The sequence below is a fragment of the Ruditapes philippinarum genome, unplaced genomic scaffold (genome assembly GCF_026571515.1).
Source record: "Ruditapes philippinarum isolate M1 unplaced genomic scaffold, ASM2657151v2 ctg2458_1_1_1_1, whole genome shotgun sequence".
NCBI classification, from domain to species: Eukaryota; Metazoa; Mollusca; class Bivalvia; order Venerida; family Veneridae; genus Ruditapes; species Ruditapes philippinarum.
The window spans coordinates 56,201-83,157 of record NW_026862651.1 but is presented as its reverse complement, the minus strand read 5'-3'; the positions used below and the strand labels follow the sequence as shown (position 1 = coordinate 83,157).

Here is a 26,957-nt window from a genome sequence, read left to right as displayed (position 1 = left end):
TAAGTAATCTAATTTTATTTTTAAATGTTTTAAAATTACCATGTTAGGTGTAACGTAATATTCATTAAATTGGAAATGTTTAAAGCCCGTTAAAATGACAGTACAACATCGTGTCGGTATTTAAGATCTGGTAAATGTTTCGGAATGAAGAAATCGATAATACAACCATCATGAGCCCCCAAGTTGAATTGACATTGTTGAAGTATTACTCGTAGTCAACCAATGTTGGTAATAAATTTCAGACAATTACATGAACATTTATCATTGTTTTATTTTCTGCAAATTTTCAATACCAATATGTTTTGGATGATAATGTTTTCTCTTACTAATCTATCTGTTAACGAATACAATACAATCGTAATGGAAATACATTTAATACAACTTGATTGTTTCATAGATCTCTACTAAATGGGTTCCTAAGTGACATCCGGTAAATTCAATAGATTTTAACCAACGCACATTGTTTAATTTACTGTTTATTTAACACTTTTGTCATTTCAAACCATACAAATTCCACATAATTTAAAAAAAAGGAAGTTTTAATTATTATATTTACTTTAGACATTGACTGTGTTACAAACTATTACCGAGTTTCAATTTTACAATTTATAACGTTTTTTATTATATTGATCTAATTTTAAAATATATAGTAAACCCTGAATATATTATGTCCATTCTTAAGAACATAAATATGAAATGCTTATCAGTCATCAATGTTTTGGTAAATTCAATGTAACTTACTGATGTAATCTGGAGGGCACCACCACCGCATATCAGTCAGGAATGCTCTAATGAATAATTTACAGTATTACATCTTATTTACCCATTCAATTTTACTTTTTTTTTTTAGAATTAGTAAGGAATTTTATATTATATATTCAGCTAGGTAATACGTCATACTACTTCTGTGATTATTTTCTATAAAGATGATATCTTTATTTAGATAAAAATCTCCCATAGGAGATTACACTTGGTAACCGATTCTTTCTCGTTGTTAACAATATGTAATATAGTAGTCTATTAATGCAAACATACCGCTACGAGTATATGACCTATTTCATTTGCATTTCCAATTATATTCTCGTTCTTATTAATATAGATAAAATGATGAGGTTAGATTACATTGGCGTCTCTGTAATTTGCGGCGTGTTTCTCAGACATTTTTTGTCATATTTACGAGAAGCTTCCATGACCATATCTCCAGATCGTGCATTACAGGCATTTGATAGAAAAATATCGTTCTTTAATGCGTCATTATGTTAGCATTAAGTAATTCTAAAACACACTATCTTATACACTTAATTTCAATAAAATATTATAAATATTACATATCATGATATCAGTAAAACATAATTGCAGTTGTTTCTCATAACTGGCCTATTATCATGTATGGGTTGTTCTTCTTATAATCATATCGATACTTGTTTCAAATAAAACCGAGAATAAAACAAAACAATTTGTACATGATATAAATAAGTGATCTTACAGGGTTTTCTTAAAACAACCTTAATGGTGCGAAACATAAATGCTCGTTTAGAGCACGTGATTTCTGGAAGTTACATCATGCGCTGGATGACATAATAATATATACGCGAGGTAGTGGCTTTGTATACGTATCTTGTGCATGCATTATTTTGTCTCTCATCCCGACTTTGAACGTTACTTTTCGAAAGCAAAAACGTACAGCATAGAACATTTTGGCATAAACTGTCAGAAACATGTGGTCGTGGTAAAACTCAAATTGTCATCGGAAACATGTTTTTTTAAGCCCCAGTCACATTAGAGCTTACGACCAGTGAAGACCAGTTCACGATCACCAGTGACCTCTGGTCGCGGACAATCTTTTAAACGTCTTACGACGGTCATCGGTGATCTTTGACAGTCTCAGGTTATCTTTTTTAGGTCCCACGACCAATTTCAGTCGTAAAGAGGTTTTTGAGCTTGCCCAAAAACCTCCTTGCGATCAAACAGGTCGCTAGTGATCTTATAAGGTCTTAAGGCTGTCTTACGACAGTCTTTACAAATTGCCACTAGTCACTGATAATCTTAAGTAGTCTTTAGTAATCGTGCGATGGTCGTACGACAAGTTGTAGGTGATCGCATGTTATGTCACGGGTAGTCGTAAGTAATCCCAGGCAATCTTGAGACCATCGTGCGTTTACTTATGACCTGTCGTGCGATTGTCAATGATGACTTGTCTTACGATACTCGCAAAAGTAAATTTATCTGTGCAAAAATGGTTTTGGTCGCAGACAATCGCTGATGATCGTCAGTTTTACAAGTCGCCGGTGGTCGCAAGTAATCGTAAGCTCTAGTGTGACTGGGGTTTTACTGCACATAGCGTTGTCTAAAATTGGTTCTTGATCTCCATCAAATAGCACCCGGTAGGTTACATTTAAATTTGAGGCATAAAATACGAAATCAACAGAAGCCAAAATGTGCCGCCTTCGCGGTTGCGTTTTATTACGCTATGGCCATTAAAATGATATTCACTTGCCAAAGCAGGCAAACGGTTAAATGGTCGTAAATCTTAACTCATACATATTTTTGTGCATGCAAAACATTAACGTATTCCGTTATATTCTTGCATTAAATATTAAGACACCTGTTTTGTTTTTAAAAAAGAATCACAAAAAACCAAACAAGAAACGTTACAATTTAAATGACCACTAAAATTTTTAGCAATCACTAGTAAGTTTCGTCAGTTAATACGGTGCATGTTAGACTCAAATGGTTATTCCTCGTGGAATATTTTTTGCACAAGACAATTAAAAAATAATAATAATAAATCAAAGCAAAATCTGTATTAAAGAGAGAATTACTGGTGCTGATAGTGATTTGATTTACTCAAGAACGTCATGATAAACATTGCTTTATCTTTAGACCTTGATACTTTTATTTACCAAAATGAAATTGAAAAATAGTTGAATGTAGTAATTTGTGTTTGGCAAACAAGAAAATATTTATCCAAGATAATTAAAGTCAATACAACTATCGGTAAACTAATATCGAATGAAATACAGAATAACATCATTTGACGTTATAATACTTGTAGAGAATCAACAAAAATATCATGGAATACACTCCTTTGTGATGTTAAATGACCTTTGTTTCACGAAGGACTTTCGTTATCTTTAGTCATTCATTTAGGGTAAGTGGCCATGTTTCGATTATCATGCAAATATTTCGCGTACTCTCCGTTTACATTTGTTTGTTTATGTTAATAACAGTAATTCTTGTATAAATGTTGACAACCGCTGTCTCTTTCGTTTTTTAATGGATATTGGTGTTGAAGGACAACTTGTTTTTATTGTTAAAACGAAATAGAAAATAAAATGTTGCGATATCACCTATAAGTAATCACTGATATCGAAAAAAAGAAGAAGAAATAATGGAATTTGAATGTGACACGGTTAGTATGAAGCACTGTATTCTTTTGAGATTTCGTAGAACGAGTTGCGATTTCTTTTCTGTGTTGATTTACTCTTAAATGTAATCTGTTATATTTTGTTTTTGGTAATAGTTTCATCTAATTGACATAAAATCTTAAAGATAACTATTTTCAAGTATTCTTTACAATGTCTTGAACTGCGGTTCTATTAAGCGACACAAATTCCAGCGTAACTAAGTTAATAAAAGAAGTAACCGTCGATACATTAAAGATTGTACATGTCTAGATTCAGTCATACAAATGTAAAAAGGCAACATTGATCATATTCATGCACCAACATATTTATCATTCTGACATTTCAATTCTCTGACTATTTAAGTATGGTTACACTTTGGTTTACAGCATCATTGATTGTATACAAATGAACTATCATGACTTCGTTGAATGTTTTTTGTGATGCAAAAGTTATGTGATGGGATATTTATCGTTATGTAACTTTTGATTATTAATCTCGAAAAATTAAGAGACACTAAACATTTTAAAGATACCGTTGATCATTTTTATAACACATTTAATGTTATATTTATATACGTAGGGTTTAAAACAAATTTTATTGGCATACGTGTGACTAAATCTCAGTGGAATGAACCGGGAAGTAATAATGCATGCACTCCATTATTGTATAATGTTGTTAGGGAACTACGTTTGTAACGTCGATTTCTGTTGAAAAGCTGTAGTAATGACGTAATGTATTTCTCACTGCTCATTTGTAACGTTATTTATTATTGGATAATCGTTTGTTCTTTGCGATGAGATTTGGGTTATTTAAACTTACAAACTATTTATGGAGCCATGTAACCTGTTAGAAGTCTTTACAACTAATGATATACATACTGATATATTTCTGCAAATCTGTGAATTATTTTATTCAATGAGGGTAATTTTGTCGTATTATAAAATTTCGTTATAAAGAGACTTTTGACAGGTTTTGCGGTCATGTTAAAACTATATAGGCGTACACTCTTTTAAATTGGATCATAAAATAAGTCAATTTTTTTTATAACTAATATTCTAGTTGTGCGTATGATAAACTACTTTTCTCTGATTTTTATAAAACTACTCTGTCATAACATTTGATAAATTGAACGTCGTGATCTTCATGTGTGTGTGTGTTCTAACAGCGATTAGGAACAATCTTCTGAACAATTTATCATAAATATCAAGTATTTATCATAAATATCAAGTATTTATATTGATTGCTCAGGGATTACCTTAGATATTAACGTTATAAATCATCAGCTTCCATAAATAAGATTTCAACTTGGAGTAGAATTGTAATCAGGGGGTCCAGTGTGTTTGGTAGGGAATATTTACTCTGTCAACATCCCAACAATCATTCTCAATACCTACTAAAACCAAAGTAAATAAACATATAGAAATTTAGTGAATAAAAATATCAAAATATCGATATAGGCAAAATAAACGGCCAGCGTTGTTTAACTTCTCTAAGCCATTTTCGTTTAGCAAAATCATGTAGAAATTAAAATCCATTTACTTGAAGTCAATGCGTTTTTTTTAGAAAGTCCTAAAATGGTAATTGCTTGGTATGACCCGAATTCAAACACTTTTCCATTGGAGGTGAATATTCTATTTTGGTAATGATCCGCATTGGCAATTTATCAATATGTCAAGTAACATACAACGGCAATACTCTATAGAACTATTGCTGTCAGAAAAAGATGATTTATATACGTTCAATTGATTGTAATTATGCATGGAATTATCTCATAATGATCTGTTTTGTACATACAACCGTGATGATATATGCCATATAATTTTTATCGTATCAATAGAGAGAAAAAATATTTACATTACAATTAATCATTGCTTAGAAATGCAACAAAGACCATAAAACATGGTTTAATCATTCTACCTTACATCTTATATGGCAATGTTCGGAATTTATGTATTTAAGGAGCTAAATCGTGGTCTTTAATTCTAAAACATAAAACTCATATTCTTACAAATATCAACTGGGGCATTTTAAGTTAAATTTTAAACAGGATAAAAATACTTGCAAAGGATAAGAAAGCAGAAATTACTCAGGATTAAAAGCTCATTGTGCCCAAGGAATGCTTTATTTTTTATTTCTAAAAGCTTCGTATTTTTGGTGTTCAGTTATAGTTGTCAAATAAGTCACCTATTGGTCACTTAACTGAAACATCTTTTGTTTTCATTGCTTGATGGCATTTAAAACAGTTATAGTGAATTAGTATGAAGTAAGATCAAAATACTACTTTGTTTACATTTTTGCTACTTTCCTTACAAATAATTTCCCATTCAGTGTTACTTTTTTAGGTGGTATGCGGACAAAATCAATCATTTCCGGTGTTAAATTAATAATCGATTGTGCGATGCCTTGTTTAATTTTTGTAGAATGCTGTTAAAAGAACATTTTACACATTCAATTTATCAATCTGGAAAAAAAAGAAAAAGAAAATAATTAAATAAACATGAGCGAATGATCTGAAATTTTGCATACAAATTATCTTACAGAACTACGTCATCAACTCTCGAAAATATTTGCAGTCCTGTCATGTTCTACATATCCAAGCAGACTCCTTTTAATGTTTACTATACAATGAACATATTTATATGAGGTTTTACAAAAACCACCTTATTTGTAAACTTTGCACGTAATGCAATTCTAATATTCCTTAGACGCATCTCAAAAATATTTCAAAACACAGTATAAGAACCGTTCATTTGAAATTTTAATACTCATTACAAGCTTGTCAGGTACTTATTTTTCAGAATTTAGTTGATTACATTCCATCATGTCATACTACCGACAGTTTATCTTAAAGTGCACTTTGCTTTCAGCAACTATGTCTGTAATGAATGAATTCTGAAACCACGCCAATATCATTCTTGTAGTTATAGGTGTACATAACAACCTTTATCATAATCTGAACCGCGTCATGACCAAAACCAACATAATGGGTTTGCGACCAGCATGGATCCAGACCAGCCTGAGCATCCGCGCAGTCTGATCAGGATCTATGCTGTCCGCTTAGAAACCCTATTACAAGTAGAGAAACTGATAGCGAACAGCATTGATCCATGCTGGTCGCAAACGCATTACGTTGGTTTTGTCGTGACGCGGCTCAATTTATAAACTATTTTTAAAAGATCAAATCAAGTGAAATACCAAGAGGAAGGTAACAGGGCACGTTGAATTTAAGTGTTATACTTGTCATTGGTTTTGTAAGAGTATTTTCTCTTGCAAAAAAATTTATCCAGGAAAGCGAACTTGTTTTAAATGCAATTGATAAAAAAGATATCAACATTCCATTCCTTTTTAGTTTTATCCATCGTAAAGAAAGAATAGTTAAAAAAAACACACTCAAAATTATTTATACATTTTTTTTCAAGATAGCTCAATGATAAGTGTAACATTTTGCAAAGTTTGACTTTATGCTCCTAGGTTATCACCACGTGCTAAAAGTTGATAATACGTGTCAATATCATTTCTAAAACCTTTTACTTGAAACGCCATATTCCATACGATAAACCACTTTTTAACACCAAAGTTTAGCAAACAATTTAGACACTATTTTGTCTACCGTCAATCACCCATTCATTTTTGTAACTGAATGTTCTTGCACATGTGAAGAAGTACGCGAACATAATTATGCTATTTGAGTTTGTGTGTAAGAATTCAGACGCTAGCCGGAAAATGTTAGACTAAAATGATATAATACGTATATTTAATTGCTTGATTGCACCATTAATGCAATAAATCAATATTAAATAAAACACATAAAATAGTATGTTTTATTTATTTGTTACTATATTAGTACTGCCACTATTTTTCATTATTTAAGCTGACACCCTTGTACTTACATAAATTTGCCATATGTCAAAAAAAAATTTGAATAGCGTAAGTGTTAGTGGAAGTGGTAGTATTATTTGAATACTCACCGTAATTCAAATATTGAAATCGTCAAATTGTCTGATATATGCAAATTGAATCGACAAAGTTTTCAATGCGATATAGACAATTATGAGTGGCTTGCTTTCAACCTCATTTTCATAAGACTTCATTCAATAACTATGAACTAAACAATTTACGGTTTAATCATCATTAAAAAGTCAATGATGTATTTGTTTAGAAGCATTACTTGTGACTTCTTAAATACTTTGCATAAAGGTAGACAAAAAGGGAGATGGAAATCTTTGTTTTTTACCAACAAAACATGGTGTAATTGATAAATTGATTATAACAAGAACCTATTGTTAGTATCTGTTTACTCGTAACGCATGTTACACAATAAATTACATTGCGCATCATACATTTTTTTTGCCCCTGGTGCAATGACCCTTAAGTCACTTATATAGCCAAGGATTCTTTCGAGTACATTGCCAGTTAATTTTATCTGATCAATATTGACCACAGAATAGAAAGTGATTCGCAAACAATAATATGAATATCTTGGTTTCTATATAAATAAGAAATTGGGTCTTACGACATACTGATTGACCACTTCGATTCGTAGTAGAATTTTTATCTGTGACGGCAATGCTTGTACATTTTACATCTTTTAATGTATAAACACTGTTCGATGAACTTGTTTTGTATTTAGTATCAGTGATTTGATATGAAAACAGTTTGATATGAAATCATGGATAATATTGAGCACTACATATCCCTGGTAAGCAAAAATGTACTATACATTTCTAAATTATCTGTTTTGTGTTCTATATAATTCGTAATGATATTTAAAATAAAGGAAACAATTGCTTTATAAAATAGTAGTTATTTGAACAAAGTCAAGCAATTATCGGAATGAAACAACGGGTAAAAAACCAAACATGACAATTTTTGACATACTTTTATATCACACAAAAGAGTTTCGGATCTCTCTGACTATGTTAATGATCTTTTATATTAGTTTTGTTATCTTCTTACTGTGGAAATGGTTTATTATTACATAAGTTTTAAATAAACGTAATTGGTTAAACAGTTGTTTTTTTTGTAAAACACACATGCACCTTGGAACACTAATCTATTCAGGTGGCAAATGTTTTCGTAACAACAATGTTTGCGGTGCCGAAAAGTAAATCATGTTGCTAGGGGATAATTTCAATCATTCGTTGAAATAAAATTTTGTACTTGACATAAGTTTTTTTCTATTTATAAGCAGTTATTAGTAGCTTCTTAAATGCATTTCAAATACAGCTCTACATTAATGAATTTAAAAAAAAATACTTTTGTTATCAATTGTGTTTAAAAATGTTTTAGTGAGAACGAGCATATAAAATACCTATTTTCTTAATGAGAATTGAAAGATGTAATAATTCGAATTTGGAGCGTTATCAAGGTTTCATGCGGCTTCTTCGAATATTTTCGCAAGATCGTTGTAGCTTAAGATATTCAATACATGATATCCAGTTGTTCAAAACTGATAAATAACCTTTTTTTGAAAAAAACTTAAAAACTGTTTATATGTAGTTCTTGAAAATAATCTAATTTCTTTTTGTAATCATCCAGCCCCCACCCCCACCAAAAGAAAAAGAAAGAAAAGAATAAAAAACTAATAAAAATAATGGGTATTAAAGAAAGAATATGTGGTATTTCCATAGTCCATGAGTGACCACATAAACTATTTATAAACATAGTTAGGTCTTAGTTTCACTCGTATATGATTTTTAACATTAGAATAGACAATAAAATATAAATATTTCTTATTTTTTATTCTAATGAAACATATAGTTGAAACTATATTTACTACCTAAAGGTTACATATCAAATTAGAAGCTGTTTGGCTTGAGCTAAGGTTGTGAACATTTGTAAAAAGTCCAAATTTGAATTCTTTGATATAAATTTATTTTTTATCTTTCGTTTTTCAGATTACTCCTATTAATAAAACACAAATATATAGTTGTATAATATGTAGACCCCTGAATGCTGCATATTCATGTCTTAGATACTTATTGCAAACAACCCATTTCATTTTCGATTATTGCTGGTTACCGCGAGAGGCCCTGTTACAATAAAATGCATATTTTTTATTTTATTCCCTTTGCTGTTGGACGAAATTCTCCCTTTCCATAACCGGCCTATCATTGTGCGGTCAATAAACAAGGGAAAAGCTATCACAATAGATCATGATATTAGCTGCTTTCAACACCGAAATAAAATACGCCTCCATACAGATAGCATTCAGCGTCAATTTTCGTGTTGATATCATAGAAATATACAATGCTGAATACTATAAATGACATAATCATCATTCAAATTACCCATGATACAACAATACATTTTATGGTGGCAACTGGATATGGAATATCGATATGAATTGCAACATGCACTTAAATTCGAGAAAAGAAATTAGTAATATGTAATAAATTATTCTGAAGCAAAAGTCTAATAACAACATTACTCGCTTGTAGATTTCGTATTTGTCAGTTCAGATGAGCAATTGAGAGAGTATGATAAATAATATACCCATATGCCATAAGATAATTGATGTTTATAGCTCGTCATCTCTTAAAGCTAAACCAATCGAAGCAGCATTTTGCTCTTTGAAAGCAGTTGCACTTCACTCTGCAGACAGAAACAAAATTTGGCAGGATCTGGTGTTTCAGATCTATACGACAAATTTTGCTTGAATACTTTGAACAATTTCTTTTCATTTTCAACATTAATATTTTTAATTCTACAAAATGTTTTGGATTAAAGGCATTCAGACAAGAATGTGTCATATGGTAAGTTTTATACATAACTGAGATTTTACTAACTAATATCGAAATACACATGTTCTTATTGATGTTATCATTTTGTTCATTACATCACAGTGAAAGCATGATTTGATTGCCTAATGCAGCACAAATATAACTACATATTGCATTAGTTATGCTGTTTTTCAGAAACTTGTACAATTGTTCATTTAGCTTTTATATAATATATTTTAATACTTTAAATAATCTGCATGTTGAAATGAAAATTAACAAAAGGATATAAGAGATTATAAGGATGCTATAATTTTCTTGCGCATTACTTATCAAACGGACAGATCACATCAATAAAACTTGTGTAAAAGAACGAAAAAATGTCCATTTCAACATAAGTATTGATTGGTTTGACATATATACCATTCCGTACAAATAGCAATCGTCATAAGTATATGAATATTCAGGAGTATCTAATGCGTCCGATATATATATATATATATATATATATATGAAATGATCTCATAATCCGATGTAAATGTGTATAATGCAATATTGCATAATTATTTTTAAATCAATACAAACCGCTTTCTTATGCGAAATTTTGAAAATAATTACTTTCTAATGCTAAAGCTTCAGAGCATAGCACTTACGTCATAACATCAAGTTACAATTGATTGCAAAGAAATAGCTATCGTAGAAGTACTCCAAATAGATAACGATCATTTCTGCTGACACATTCCATAGGATCAGTTATTTTAATAATTAAAATAATTAATAATAAAAAACTATGTCTCAACGGAATCCTTATTGGTAATGTGTTAATTTATTGTCTGGGAAGTGTTTCGACTCTCTGGTTTGTCGCCTTTTCGTAAAACACTTTTCTGTACAGTTTAAAATTTCTTCCCGAATTATTCAGTTCTTAAAATTATTAACCTCTTTCATATTGCATTTAGAAGGACACTGTTCCTCTGTAACTTTTCGTAAACAAAAACAAAATACAGAAAAATTGGAATCCTTAATGAGCACCTGAAACGGAAAATTTGAATTGTCGCAGACCGCTTTGATGTATGGTAGTTCAGGCTACTGTCATAGTCCCCTAGCGCTGCCTTATGCAATTTTCAACATTTTAACAGGCAATGGAATTTAGAAACAACTGCACATGTGTTCTTACGGCGGATATCATGGTATCAATGTGACACTTGTACCATTCCATGAATAGCGGCGTATGGTTCTCAAATAAGAGAATGCGTGTGCCCTAAATGAGATAGCGATGTACCGAACAAAATAAAAGGTTATCAAAGGCTTTGAAGTCTGCATATCATAGACGAGCTGTCAAAAGACATATTTCAAAAAAAAATTACCATAAGGGTGATCATACAGTGTTTAAGTAAGAATACTAGAACCACCCAAAACAAGAACGAATATATACTTATTAAAAGGATTGAGTGTTATAGTTAACAAATTAGTTGAACTTTAATGATAACTCTGTAAGGTAATTATTACATTGTCCATCCAGATAGAAATATCATAGTTATTCTTTAAGTTTTCTATTCCTAAAAAATATTTTGTTTACTGCTTGGGCTATGCATCCAAATAATTCTCTGAAAAGAACTAAAGTTATTTCGACAGGTTATAATCGATTGTTAGCAATATTTTAAACAAGCATTTTAAACGGATGATAATGCATATAATGTTTTGTATTAAAACACGTCTTTCGACAATCATTCAAAATGATATATTCTTTATCAATACATTGGGTTTATTACACAACATTATAAAAATTGTTATATCACAATAAGAGATTACTTGAAGTTGTTTTCCCCAACATTGACAACTTTGACTTTATCAATATCATCTGCATTAGGGAAAGGAAAGTGATTTGCAAACAACGAACAGAAATACCTAGGTTTCTATATGCATAGTGTACGTATTACCTCTTGACCCCTTCGATTTGTTTATTTGATTACGGATAGAGTATGAATGTTACGTTTGAACGATTCGTTTGAAAAAATACGATGCAGACAAATTTGTCGGTGGAAGACTGAAACATGAAACTGTACCAACTTATCTTACTATTAAAGAGACAAAAATCTGAGATATTATTCATAGTGCTGATTTGGATTATTTATTTCACAAACATGGTGAGGCATGATTTTAATGTTTATGGTAAAGTGACATGGCAAAGAATTCTAATAATGTTTACTTTTTTGCGCAGATATATAAGCAATATGTAGCACGACAGGGCATGAAGTTCCAAATAATATTCCCGGAACATTATAAAACATATGCTTAAATGAAATTAATATAAAAACATGATTTAAAATGATACTGATAAAATAATTGCACTTTTCCGAAGTTTATTTATCGTTAAAAGTGTTTTCTTTTAATATGTGTTAGTTTACTTGAAGACATAACTAGTTATTTATCGCGTAAATATGGTCTCTTACATATATTGCAGCAACATTACTGCTTTTATGTTTGCAAATTATGTTCAGTGTTTAACTCAACGATGATTATGCCTAGCCTTTGTTAGTTTAGCAAACTTGAAAACATTTAAGAGGTTTGCTTTATACCGGCAATATCAATAAAATGTATTAATAGTGTTACAGAGTGCACGATGTAAACACTCGAATCATGCTCAAAACATTGGTTGGGTGATTTATACTTTCTTCTTATTGTTTTGAACTATGAACATGTAATTTAGAATTTATATAATGGACATTTAGCCCAAAGTACACCCTAATGTTTCCATTCAGTTGGCTACTCCCAAGTTCTAAAACAGGGTCGTTGAAAGACGACGTTCTGTACTTTTAAACAATTCATGCGTTATCACGTGAACAAGTTCTACTTTATTTTAAACATTAACCTGCTAAATTTGTGGAATATATCATTTGGAACAGCTCTTTCAATGTTTAAGGGATTTAAATATTAAAATACAAACCGAGTTACTAACAATATAAATCCCTGGTCATTATAATAGTGGCAAAGGCTAATCGCTTCAGGTTCCATTAGAATAAAATGAATTGGTTCTTAATGAAAAAGTTTGTTATACCATAAATAATTATGTTGATAATATTTAATAAGATTGAGATAGAAGAACCTATTATGACAAATCTTTTTATAGCAGATTATTAATTGTTCTAGAACAAAATATTATTATTCATCATATCAAAATTCTCCTTAATAACTTAGCATTTTATTAACATTTTTTTCCGTCTTCAAGCACTCATTTATAAGTATATTCAAATGATACAATTTATTGTTTGTATTAATATTTGAACTGTTTATGGAAAGTGTGCTGTCCATTGGAGACCAGTCCAGGGTTAAAATTGTATCATCATAAGCAAATATATTATCATAGCTTTGTGTACCTTTTGATCAGTCATAATCATCTCTTTATTTACAGTCTTATACGCGTTATACCTCTGAACGATTCATTTTATTTTTTTCTAAATCTTTTTTTATGAATATGTTTTTTATGACTTACACGATTTTGTGATACGTTTTAATATAAAATGAAAAACAAAATCTATCAAATGTTCTTTTTGCTTGATTAAGTACATTAAGCTTCGAATGGCATGTAAAGAGATATTTTATATAAACAATTGGCATAGGTAAGGCCGCTGTGGGACACAATTACCATCTATTTTCTTTCTAAAATTATAAAAATTTGAATATATGTTTTTTTGTTTATATCAAAGGTTCAAAATACAGCATATGCACGAATAGCAGTATATAATTAGAAAAAACAACGTTTGATTTTCTACCTTTGTCATTGCAAAGGGGTTTCCTTTTGTATTTCAACACTGTCATATAAATTCAAGGCTTTTAATGATAATGATATTATAAATATAGTTACTTTATCATTTTTCAGTACCTAAGTTAATAGGGATTTACTATCGAAATTTAACGACACTCACACAGTTTGCAATCCGGCAGATTATATGTGGCATCTCTTTTGACAGATTTGATAGAAAAATAAGCCCGATAACTTGATAACGTATTTAATATTGAAGTTAGTAAACAAATTTTAGGCAAGAAAATATTTATCATTTCTGCTGTCAACTATCATGTTATAAAATGGCAGTTTTTGCCGGAAGCTATTTATCAGTGGATGAAACCCTTTATTGAACCTCAAGCTAGATTGTTTTCTTCTTTGGTTGGTCGCTCCATAGTATTGAACAGTTCAGAATTTTGTGCCTTTTTGGTTCTTAAAATGAGCACAATGTTAACTAATATCATTGTCCGTCCTGATAGAAAAAATACAGGTTAATCGATTACTTAAAATATTTGTTGAAACACTTTTCAAGATTTTGCGGAGGCGTTTTCAAAAGTTAAATTAAATATATTAAATTCAAACAGGTGCATCGCGAACAATTAATTTTTCTTTTTTTAAATATCTATGCAGTTGTCAGAAAATGATATGCAATCATTCACGAATTACATGTTTATCAGTGTAAATAACGGTGAAGTATACAGATGATAGATTCGCTACTTGAAATAACAGGTGTTTTATTATGTTACACTTTCGACAAGTAATAAAATCACAATTATTCCTGAAAGTGTTGTCATGATTAAACTTCAATATTTTGAACGTTTTTATTGTCTACTTAATAATATAGTGCTTACAAAACCATACAATATTTAAACAATCCAATACAATATCAATTCTTAAAAATAGATAATGAAATGTAATTTAAAAAAAACGTTCGTTATACAGACGTTTAAATTTCTTGATTTATCTTATACTCCCCTGTGCAATTATGATTTTACAAAATGAAACAATCTAATAAATCAAATCTATAACTTTCATTAAATTTTTGCAATGCAAATATTTCCGTCTGTTTTAACTTCTGAAGTAGTCTACCGAGAATCAATTTATCAAGAAAACATGAATATTGAAATTGATTTTCGTGAAGCATTGTATTAAATGGTTGTTATATATCATTTTATCTTGAAAATTGTCTTAGAAATTTAGAAAAATCATAAAACTGCTTTTATTTATCTTTATCAAATTGTTATGCAAAGTGTATATCGATTTGATCGTGTTTCGTGAGTCTGCCTCACGAAAATTGGGTAGGATTTACCACACTTATGTCAATATTGTTTCTATGCATTACATTATTTTACAAATTTCATTGGTAACTACTGCTAACATTATTCCAGGCACGTGCGGTTGATTAATTAGATCCACCGATATTCAGTAATTCAACAGTGGTACTGTCTATATTTGCTGATATGTCGGCCATAAAGTACATTGCAAGTAGTCCTATCGCAACTGTTTTATATAATTTAGACTTCTGTCAATAAACATATTGTGCATAGTGGTCATGCCATTTTATTCCACGATATGCGCTGATTATAAACGGACAGTTCAAATAAAGATATGTCTGAAAGGTTTTAAGACACATTGGCGATTGATGGCGAAGGACATTCACTTAATTCAGGATTAGAGTCATATTCAACACGAAAAATATGCTTTTATGTAAGAATTCTTATCTACATGATTGCAAAATGTTTGTTTCATAATACAAAGGTTGAAAATTAAAATATTATACAGATAAAGACATAATAAAATCTGAGATACATACTTTCAATGGTCTTTAATTGAAATATATTTCGGCCGTATGCGGTTTGTTTTCGCATAGACTTCCGGTAAATTTATGTGCTATCCGCTATTTCTTTTCTTGCATTTGTCGGACAGGTGCCACGTAACTCACCACTGCCGATTAATTTTTGTAAAGATTATTCTTGTTTAGTCATACTTTCAAAAGTTTGTAATAACCTTTATCAGAGCAGATCAAATTGCTTTGGTAAGTTTTCATTTCGTCACCAACGCGGATGTTATAATCTGATGTATTTGTTTCTACTATCTACCGTTATAACAATCGTCATTTGTTGTAAACAGAGAAGTGACGTCCGTTTATTTAATCAAACATTTTCGTTGTCATGATACCATATACATGTACCTATTTAAAAACTTTTAATACGTAACATAGACAGTTATTTCACATCCTTTGATTTTCCAAATGTATGTGAACTTAGGTCCGATATATGCATTGCTATTGTATTTCAGACAATTTATATAAGCTTGTTGTTTATTTTCAAATTTGTGTTGCTGGAATATAATAATTTATATGGATGAAATGAACATGTAATGTTTGTTTGCATTAATATAAAATATTTTTTATTATTTTCAAATATGCAAACATATTATTGCCTAGACATAAACCCTAATAACGATAATTGACTATGATGCCATTTGGTTTAGTTAAAGTTATATTCTATGAAGAATATTGATACCACAAATACGATACAGAAGAGAAGCTGTTACACACCTGAAAACAACACATTGATTGCGTTATTTGAACATTACTCTGACTGCTTAAGCTTTCATAAGGGGACCGTCTCCGTGGTCGAAGGGTTAGAGGCGATGACTTCTAATCCAGTTACCTCTCTGGCGTGGGTTCGATCCCCGGGAGATGCTTTGGTAGTTCAGTGCCGAGGAAGGTAATCTAGTACTGGTGTAACTCTCCAGGAACGATGGTTTGGAAACTACCCGCCTATATGACTGAAATACTGTTGGAAAAAGGCGTAAAATAAAACAAACAAACAAACAAAAACAAACTTTCATAAGGTAGATTTTTACCTTGTCATTGAATGTATTATAATAAAAAGCAACAAAAATGCGTTTGTCGAGCAACATGAATAAATTTGCTTGTGCACATTTATGCGATGTCATTGTATCTGAAAGTAGACATTCAAAAAGATTTTATATCACATCATGCATTACAGTTCTTTCTGTATCTTTAGTATTCCGAAAAGATAACCAGTTCCAATAGGTTAACATTATATAAAATTAATACTTTCTAGTCTTTTAACAGAGACGATATTTAAAGTTATGTTATCCTTCGAAACAAATGGTGTGTACTAAACAAAAAAAAGTAATTTTCGTTAACTCATTGTTTGGCACACATAACTGGTAATTTACTGTAGAAATTATGTGTCCATGCTTAAAAGTATTGAAAACAAAAGCCCTGTACATGTACGATGACTTGCGACAATCTTTATTTGATAAAGGCAAAACTGTAGATAATGCATTTGTAAGAATGTCTAAAAATGAACAAATACTATTTCTGTATGATACGTTAGCGGTGGTAACCTAACTTTTTATATTCTGTTTATAAACATTGTAAAATTGTACTCTATGATTAAAGTCTTACTGTAATAGGTCTTGACTATGTTTTTCATTGATATAATGTCTCTTGAAATTCTTAAATAGAATGGTCGTATGCATGTTTTATGCGAATATTTGTCTGTATGTATAAAAAATGAATGTATATGAATGAGACAAAAAATAAAATAAAGTATGAATGTTTTGCCTGTTTCATGGTCAATTACATGTTTGCAAAGTGTAACATAGATCAGCAAGAGTACAATGTTGGGGTAAATCTATTATCTAGGTGGTAACGAACATGATCGAGTTCACCAATCATTTAAATAAAGCTACGTAAGTGCTCTATTATTCTAGCTGTAAATATAAAAACATGTAAATATTGACACAACCGATAAACGTGTTGAAAAATTTAACATGACAACTATTTTACGACATGTGTATATATTTAAACAAAATTAAACAAATAGATATAGGAAGCATGTTTAACAGTGTGGTAAATAATACGCTCAAGTACCGACTTTTACTTATGTTATTGGATTAAACATGCATTGTTTATTTGCCATACTTTCCCCATATTGCAGAGATGTTGCCTTTACGGGTTGAGGTGTCAGATGCAGCCACCGTTTAACCCTTTGTAATCGTATGGGTTCGAACTATTGGTGTCTATGCATCTCTTTACTCCAGATGGTGATGTGGTTTTGACCCCTGGTGTTGCTTTAAGTTTGTAAAACCCGAGGTTAGCCAAAATGAAGCTGTTTTGGCGCCATATGACATAAACTGTGTTGGTGCGCCGTAAAACCAAAGAAAACAAATGTCATTCTTACGTAGAATATATATATCAGAATAAACATTCAGGATTGAAAAAATACTTAATACAAATTTCGAGTTATCTTTTAAAAATATGTCAAATTGTTTCTAAATCGACACATCTTTACTTTTGAAGTGTGTTATTGTTTCCATCATAAGTATCATATTATTAGTATATAGGGATATGTTCAGTGGTTTGCTTCTGAAACAAATAAATTATAAATTACAATGTCATATGCAGTTAGTTTTATTACATGCATTTCAAAAACTTTCATCACTGATTTCTGAAAAAATCACCAGACCTAGCATTTTACATAGATATGCATTGCAAATTATTGTATTTGCCATTTTTTGAATACATATTATATAAGAAAACTGAAAATAATTTTAATAAAGTCATTTTTATCATTTCATTTGAATATTCGCTTCATTGATTCTGATACATTAATAAAATAATATCCCGGTTCTGACTATAATATAAGGAAAGTTTGATATTTTACTACATAAGGAATTATTAAATGTTGAATTCTGCTTTAGCCGGTGCTCGGGGTGTGAACGGCAACTTGCACTTTCCAGTACCGTCCATGAACAGGCTCAATCAAACCGAGCCTGCAACATTTTCAATTTTGACGTTTTGAGCTTTCTTTGGGGATGATTTGTTTCTCTCTATTTTACTTATTAAAGGTAGCAATATTATTTACAAATTTCTGAAAACCAATTGAAAAATGTCTGCTGTAACATTAAAGTAAAATTATGCTCATTTTTCCGTTGTCAAGTTGTTCATAATTAGCAATATGTTTCAAAAGATTGATTAGTATTATGATGGATTACTGCCTTGAATATAAGAAGACTGTCGCACTCGAACGATACATTAGGAGGCATATTTATAGAATTTCCTTTGGGTCAGCTTAGTTATTGGTTATTTTTAGGAAGCAGAATATACAATTGAAGACCAGTTTGGCAAAAAAAAAGTTATTTTGACTTTTTAAACTTTGATGGACATAATGTCACTGTATAGAAAGCAAAGACTATATATTTGAAATGTGTATCAACCTATGAAAAATGCAGTTTCTGTTATAGAAAAATCTTCTTGATTATTGTCTTCATACCATGATTACAGAATCTCATTGTTACACACATCATCATTTTGGCTCACAAGGTTAATTAGCTGCTGTTAAAATACATATGGAAGTAATCTCTCAACGACCTTCTATTACTCGAAAAAACTTGTGCTGTTGAAAACTTTATACATGATATTTCCATTAGACATGTTCAAGAGATACGGATATTTATGTAAATTAATAAATTATAGTATGTGAGAGAAAATTTGAAAAAGAAATGATGCCTATAAACGATAATATTTTTCCAACATTTTAAATAATTACATACGATGAAGTCAACCCGTTGTAGGAATTCACTTCTCTTTTAGAAATCACGATAACATTTATGGGAGTCAGTGTCTCTGTTATAATCAGAAAATATGCCATAAATACATTGAAATTTCACAAAAATGCTTCTAAGATGATATAACTACAATTGTCCTTATATGACATTGTTAAGTACTTGGTTTTTCTGTGCATAAAAGTATCAAAACGTGGACAGAGTGATGCTTTGTCTTTCACACAATATGCTAAATCACTATATCTTTACTTATGGCCAAAATGCAAAAGAAGTAAAAAATGTTTGAGCTATTTATGAACAAATATGAATTGTCAATGTCTTGACCATATAGGCACAGTGGATTTATAATAACTTTTAGTATCAAATGCTACTTAATACAACGCAGTTATTAACCGTTATTAACCGTTATTAAAAAAACGTTGTGGTTTATGGTTCTATAAACAATTGTTATCTCTACTGGAAATTATTGCCACCTCTACTTGCTCTTTGATTATATTGAACAATCACTTGTACATCAATTATATATTTTTTAGTCGTTTAGTTGAGTCATAGACGGATGAAAACTCATTTATTTACTATGTTTTTGCTAAATCAACACAAATATAAATAATTCTAGCAATTTTTACATTATTTTATGCTGAAGCAACAAAACATTTATTATATTTCCTAGGTAATTTGTCTGAAATTGAATGCTTGCAAATTTGATATATGGAATACGATGATCAAGTTGTTTACAATAGATCAGACATCTGTTGCACACCTCTTGAGACCAGAATTTTATCTCATTACCTGAACATTGTATTGACTGTTTTTAATATTATGTTACGTAATACGGCAAGGAGATTTATATCCTGTCTAAATACACGTTTGTGGTGGAAATTATTTCACATGAGATGCAGTGGCAGGATTTTTTTTTCGATTTTCATTGCGATATGAACTCAAGCCGGTGTTAGTGGGTGTGGGGGATGCTGCACTTTTTCATTATCCCTCTTGTACAGACTCAATCAAACCGAGTCTGCACTTTTCGTGTAATTTTGCTGTTTCTAATACTTCTGAGGGTTCATTTTTTTCCAGATATAAATGTCAATTGTCAGGACGTATGCGATGTTTTGCTTGCTTTTTGGGAATGGAAAGAGATATTCGAATAATTTGATATTTATTTATGAATTACATTTTATATAATATTTGGCGCATTTTGAAATGGAAATCATACTTTATGATCTGGTTCTAATTAAGTAATTCTCTGTCAGACAAAGAGTCTCCAGTTATTACAAACTGGGAATATTTTAGCTCTAAAATCCATCCAAAGATATTTCTAATAAATTAGTAATAATACCAAATTTTTTTAATTGTTATTTCTATTAAATGACATATTATTTGACGACTTTTACAGGCTAAAATTTTAAAACGCGGAGATATGTGATTCAGAAGCTGTTGACACGAATAATCTCTCTTTGATTGCTTCACTGAAGTGATATATGAATCCAGATACCAGCAAAACTAAAAAATATTAAAAAAGGCATTGAAAGTATAGAACAATTCAATGTGAACAGCTTTGTTCCATATGTACATATTTAAACGATATTAAACACATAAAAAATGAAAAGTGTGATAAAAGTAAAGTTAATTAAACCTTATGTGTTGGATAAAAAATAGTGATTTTACACTTGCATAATTGCCATTCTTCTCATTGTTTCTAAAGAATCAAAATGACAAAATGTTGACATATTAAACCGATAGATATAAAGCAAAGAATCAATTTTGTTTCAGTTATTTCGCGTACAAACGACTTAGCTTTTGTACTTAAGAAGAAGATATGTATATGATAATTTCAAAAAACTACATAATTACATCCTTTTTATTTCATTATAGTAATATATGGAGAAAGTTTAAACTTAAACGACAAAAATGATTTATATATGAAATCAAAGGAAAACCCTCCCTTACAATAGCAGTTGTTTTAGCATGTGCCATCCATTTATTCAGAAATCTTAACACGTTTTTCTTTCAATTTAAGCACTTTGGTAACGATTCTACTTTGGTTATTCTAAAAATGTATTTGCACAGTATATATATGAAATTTAAAAATTCAAAGAATGATAAATATAATACATGAAGTCTGTAACTTAATCTCTGGACATGATGCAAAACAGATAGATAAGTTACGTTCTTATCAGACTTTGTTACTCTGGTTAGTTTTTGTTTAGATCGGTTCCGTATTGGTTCAAAAGATCAGTTATCAGCCGTTTAATTGGTATTGAAAATATCTTCACCAACGTACTTTTTACATGAAAAAGATGCGCGTTTTGAAACAACTTCAAACACGAGGTTTCCATTTAACAAGCGGAAGTTTCAATGATAGATGTAGATAATACTTTGAAGTTTATTATTTGTGAACAGAACGAAGTACAGACATACATTTAATGTGGTCTTAAAGCTTAAAGTTTAATAGATATCTAACAAAAGAACAGAAAAAATAGAAAGAACGTCATGAGGGTGCGTCGTTCACTATACACAGGCCAACAATAAAAGGCAACCGATAACTGGAGGGAACTAGGGCGGCGCAAGGGTAGGGTATACCAACAACCGCCAATTTTTAACTATAAAATATACATGAGTTATAGTTGAATATATTATTGTTATCATTCATGTTATACAATATGTCAGCAATAAAAAGATTATTCTTCGTAATTATGGTTTAGCATTCACTGATTATATTTAGAGGGGTTATATCATTTTGTGTCTAATTTTGAAGGTTAAGAGAGGTAATACTCAGCTCAAATATCTTTATCGTATTTCATCTTGTATGTGGGGATATATCTACAATTAACCATATCAAGGGTTTTGTATGACTGCCAAATTATAGCAAACAAACGAAAGATAATCTGTTGGACATACCACTCAAAATTGCCAAAGCATACAATCAACAAACGGTCAGCGCAAACATATTAATATAAGGTTCTCCTTATGTAATATTTTGAATCTTATAATGGTCGTGATATTTCATTCTTATCTTGTAATGTTTGTGTTTAAAATACGTATGATTAAATTTGATAGCCTCTAAGGCTGACATTATTTCATTTAGTATCTCGTAATGTTTAATAATTTCATTTGATATCTTGAAAAGTATGTGATATTTCATTTTGTATCTTGACTGTAAAGTTTGTCTTTTTGCATTTGGTATCTTGTAAAGCTCGTACCATTTCATTTTGGTATCTTGTTAAATTCATATTATTTTATTTAGTATCTTTTGATGTTGGTGTTATTTCGTTTTGGCATCTTCTAGTGTTCGTGTTTATTTCTTTTTGTATCTTGTAATTTTCCTGTTCTTTCATAAGGTCGAGTTATTTCATTATTTCTTTTTAAGTTAGTGTTTTAAGACCATATAGTCCTTCACGTTAAATGATGTTTATTTGATTGGTTGTAACGCCGATTTTAACACATTTTTATATTTCGGCTGTCGGTCAACGCAATCTGCTCACCTGAATAACTAAAGCCTGCGTCACATTACACTCCTGTTAGGTTTACGATGGGGTACCGATGTCTGAACGAAAGAAAATGTTAAGGGTTTTCACCGGGTGACCGGGCGAGTACCCTTCGGAAACCGCCCGAATACCTAATGGACCACAGAGTGAGAATGACCGCGAACTTCTACCCGGACATGATTGAAACGTTTCTCTCCGATCTCAAATTATCGGCCGGTCCCCGCTTGTAATGTGACGTAGGCATTATAAAACAGTAATTACCAATTATCGACGAAAGTGATCAATCCTACAAAGTTTAGAAATACAATTAAATGGTATCATTGTAACATCTTAGCAGACTGTCATAACAAAAAATTATTAGTTATTCTAAGTGATGGCCCGGCTGACTGGTTAACAAACTAGAGACCTTACCTGAGGGCCAGCACGCCGTTGCTTCCTTGAACAAGAAACGTTACACTTATTGCTCAGTACTAATTGGCTCGTGAGTGTGATATGCCTATGAGGTTAAATCTTCCTACACAATCAAACTAAAATTAAATTCTGTATCAACTCAAAACTATTAACTCGTTACTAAAATATATATCTTCTCTGAAAAATATTTTGATTAGATAAGTTGATAATTAGAAAATGGAATCAATGATATGTAAATGTTTACGCATTCTATGAATTTCCCTTTTTATGTTGTTACAAACAACCATGGAATAAATTGATTTTTTAGTTAGAAAACTGCTAAATAATGTATCAGTACATCACTAAAACAAATAAGTAAGAGTGCAATGCAAGCCAATACGATTATATTCATTAATTGAATAATAAAACAATATGAGTCATAAAAACGCATGGTTTAATTCTATAGAGAACGATCAGTAACGCTAGTGATATTGATATAATGGTAAATCATCGGCTTTGGTTATACATATTTTCAAGTTATTGCAATATACTCCAGGAGTATTTATTTATTAACAAACAGTCTTTATAAGAATCCGTTCTCTTTCTTCGCATTGAAGTAACTTCTGGTAGTACATAGCTTCATTTAATACTATAATTCTTCTTCTAGTTTCAGGATTGTTTACGTTTTAAATATATAAAAAGAACTGATTAAAAATGTAAATTAATTTTACGCCCAATGGCACAAAAAATAAGAGGATATTTTAGAAAAAAATACAACACAAATGGGTAGACCTTGTTACAAGACCGATATTATTTCTCAAAATGGAATATAAGGTGTCAGTGTAGCGGAATTTATAAAGGCTGTTTATTTCTCGTATGCTATCTTGTTTAAATTTACACCTCTAACAGCTGTAAACTTTTCACATTCTCAATTTGTAAAATTCAATTAAGGTTTGTTCTGCAGTTTTATTATTCTCTCAATTTATCTAGGAAGAGTTGATGTGAAGTATATGTTTCTTGTTTGTCTCGTTGAAGCACATCTATTTTATCTTAAGAAAACCTCGATCAAAGTGGGTACCTGGGTGAATTGTTCCTACAGCTTATATTACTATTGCTTTTGCTTTTTCTCTTTGTTTTTCTATAGAAACATTTTAATATACAAATGAATATTAGTGGAAACTATTTACTCAAAGGTTATTGGCCATTGTAAGACCCGAAGTTTTCATAATTAAAGGACAAAGACGAGTATCGTTTGTTTACTTAACATTATGTATTATAAATAATGTACTTGTTCTAGTAAAACAAAAAGCTTGATTGTAGCTCAGTAAGTGAAATGGTTCACTTTGCTTTCATTTCCTCAATTAATAAATACAAATGTATTTATATTTCTAGTAGAAATCTATGTGACGCAAGTTTAGATATGTATGTAAGAATATAAGTGCTTAAAATACAATAGAGCATGTGTATATGTACATATTTGTCATTACCTCATTATCTTATGATATAATAACATGCGTAACGCAGAGGTTTGTCCATAAACATAATTCTTATTTAGAGCATAATGGCGATACGCTTAAATTATCATAACTTCTATTTCGTCATTTGTGCTCCATTTCTCAAAATTAATTTTATTTTGTCTGCAGAACAAAATTCTTATCTTTTTCTCTCGAACTGACTTGGCTCAAAATTACAACAGACGATATAATAACATTATCTGTTTGTTAAAATCACAGTCTGAGTAATCTCAGTAATTTTTATTTCACACACATGCTGAATCATGACGCATTTAATCTATATCTAAGATAATTTGTCAAAACTGTACACTAATGTAAATTTGATATATGGAATAAGATAAACAAAATGTTTGCGGTTGATAAACTTCTGCTAAACACCTTTTGAGTTTTTGTCCTTATCTCCCTACAAGAACATTTGTATTGACTGTTTTAAGATATAGAAGGATATCACCTGGGTTAAAAGTCAGTCCGTTAACTGACAATATTGACGTGTTTAATATACATTTTGTTAAAAAATAGCACTTTTATTTTAAATCTCAACTCAACAGACTTTAAACTTTGAAGGACATTAAACAAATACATACACAATATCTTTTATTGAACAACATATTCATCCCAATTACTTATTGTCAAAAAAGCGGACATTTAAGATGCGTCTATTCCAATGTTATACTCAATTAATCGTTTCTTTGCAGAAGATTTTAAAATATATTATTGTGTTGCATTTCTAGATTTGTGCTGCATTATTTGATAGTTGATAAAAAATCATCATTATAATCATATTTTCATTAGGACTTAGAATGATAGGAAAACTGAATGCGAGACATTTAATAGCAAATCATATTAATATATGATTTGATATCTTAAATACAGTATTTGTTCTAAAAACAACACAATGCAACTATAGTTTTGGTCACTTACTGATATTCAACTTATCCTAATTATAACTATAATCATTATGTATAACGTTGATTTCGTTTAACAGGCGCTATCGTTTTTTTAAGTGTTCATTATTCAAAGTTTTGTGGAGTGTAATGTAAAAGAGCTGTAAGCTTATATAGCTTTGCTGAACGTTTTGATATACGTAGACAAAGCTGCAAGTTTGATCTTTTATCCAGTTCGACCTACGAAGAAAAAATGGAATCTGGAAACCAATGCGTCTAGGAAGTCGTTAATCATCGCATTGTTAAATTTGCGATGATATGTTGATGGTTTTTGAAAATTGTCTTGGAAGCACTTGTGCAGTTTCGACATTATATTTTTCTTCTTGCCAAGACTGTTAAAGTCTATAAGATAAAATTGCCCAAAATATGTCTGCCAAGCATAGACCACGAATGATCCTTTAATTAATGTGAAAATTCACAAGATTTATTGTATTGTTTACGTTTTATTTTGTTTTTGTTTTCTGTCTTGACAATAAATTTAATGAAATGAAGTAAATTATTAATGAAACATCTTTCAAAGTTTGATATTTTCTTTTTATTAACAACTAATGAGAGACGTTGTTTCATATAAATATCTTACAAAGTGAGATCAAGTGTGAAGTGCATTTGGTCTAGTGTTGTTCTTTTATTGTGGTTTAAATTACGATAAAAAAAGAAAGGAAGAAATGTTATACAGCGATTTCTGTATAAAGTGTGATCGTCATATTTTGACAACATCTTGGATGAGAAGATTTTTTTTTTACTTTGAAATGCATTAGTTAGTAACACTTTCTTCTGTATTTTCCTATAGTTTGCATAAGTGTAAGAATGTAATGCGTGTATTTCTATTATCATGGATTTGTTTTTTGAAAGGTTATGGGTGCTTGAATTGTTTATAATAATTAATTTACTTTGATGAAACGGTTTAAAAACTTGCAACTATTTATTGCTGGAGCAGTTAAGGTATTTAACGTAAGTATTTCAAGTGTGCCACATTTACAGTTAAGTCACTGATGCTATATAATTCACATTGCATTTTAAAAATAATTTGAAATTATGACAAGATATGAAAATACAACCACATAATGAATTATATATCTCATTTTACAAACATAGCTATACATCTCAAGA

General features: G+C 30.3%; 1 protein-coding gene across 6 annotated transcripts in view; it reads left to right on the top strand.

Annotated features, from left to right (window-relative positions):
• LOC132719719 (prostaglandin E2 receptor EP2 subtype-like) overlaps window positions 1–26,957 on the top strand; it is a 50,415-nt gene that overhangs the window by 6,246 nt on the left and 17,212 nt on the right. Inside the window, exon 1 of one of the 6 annotated variants that reach the window (XM_060703566.1) lies at window positions 3,024–3,151. The exons of 3 other annotated variants lie outside the window; for them this stretch is intronic. The gene's annotated coding sequence lies outside the window, so the exon portion shown is untranslated. Of the gene's footprint in view, window positions 1–3,023; window positions 3,152–10,012; window positions 10,163–12,122; window positions 12,271–26,957 lie in introns of those variants that run through there. 2 more of the 6 variants (XM_060703564.1, XM_060703560.1) reach the window with 2 other exon arrangements.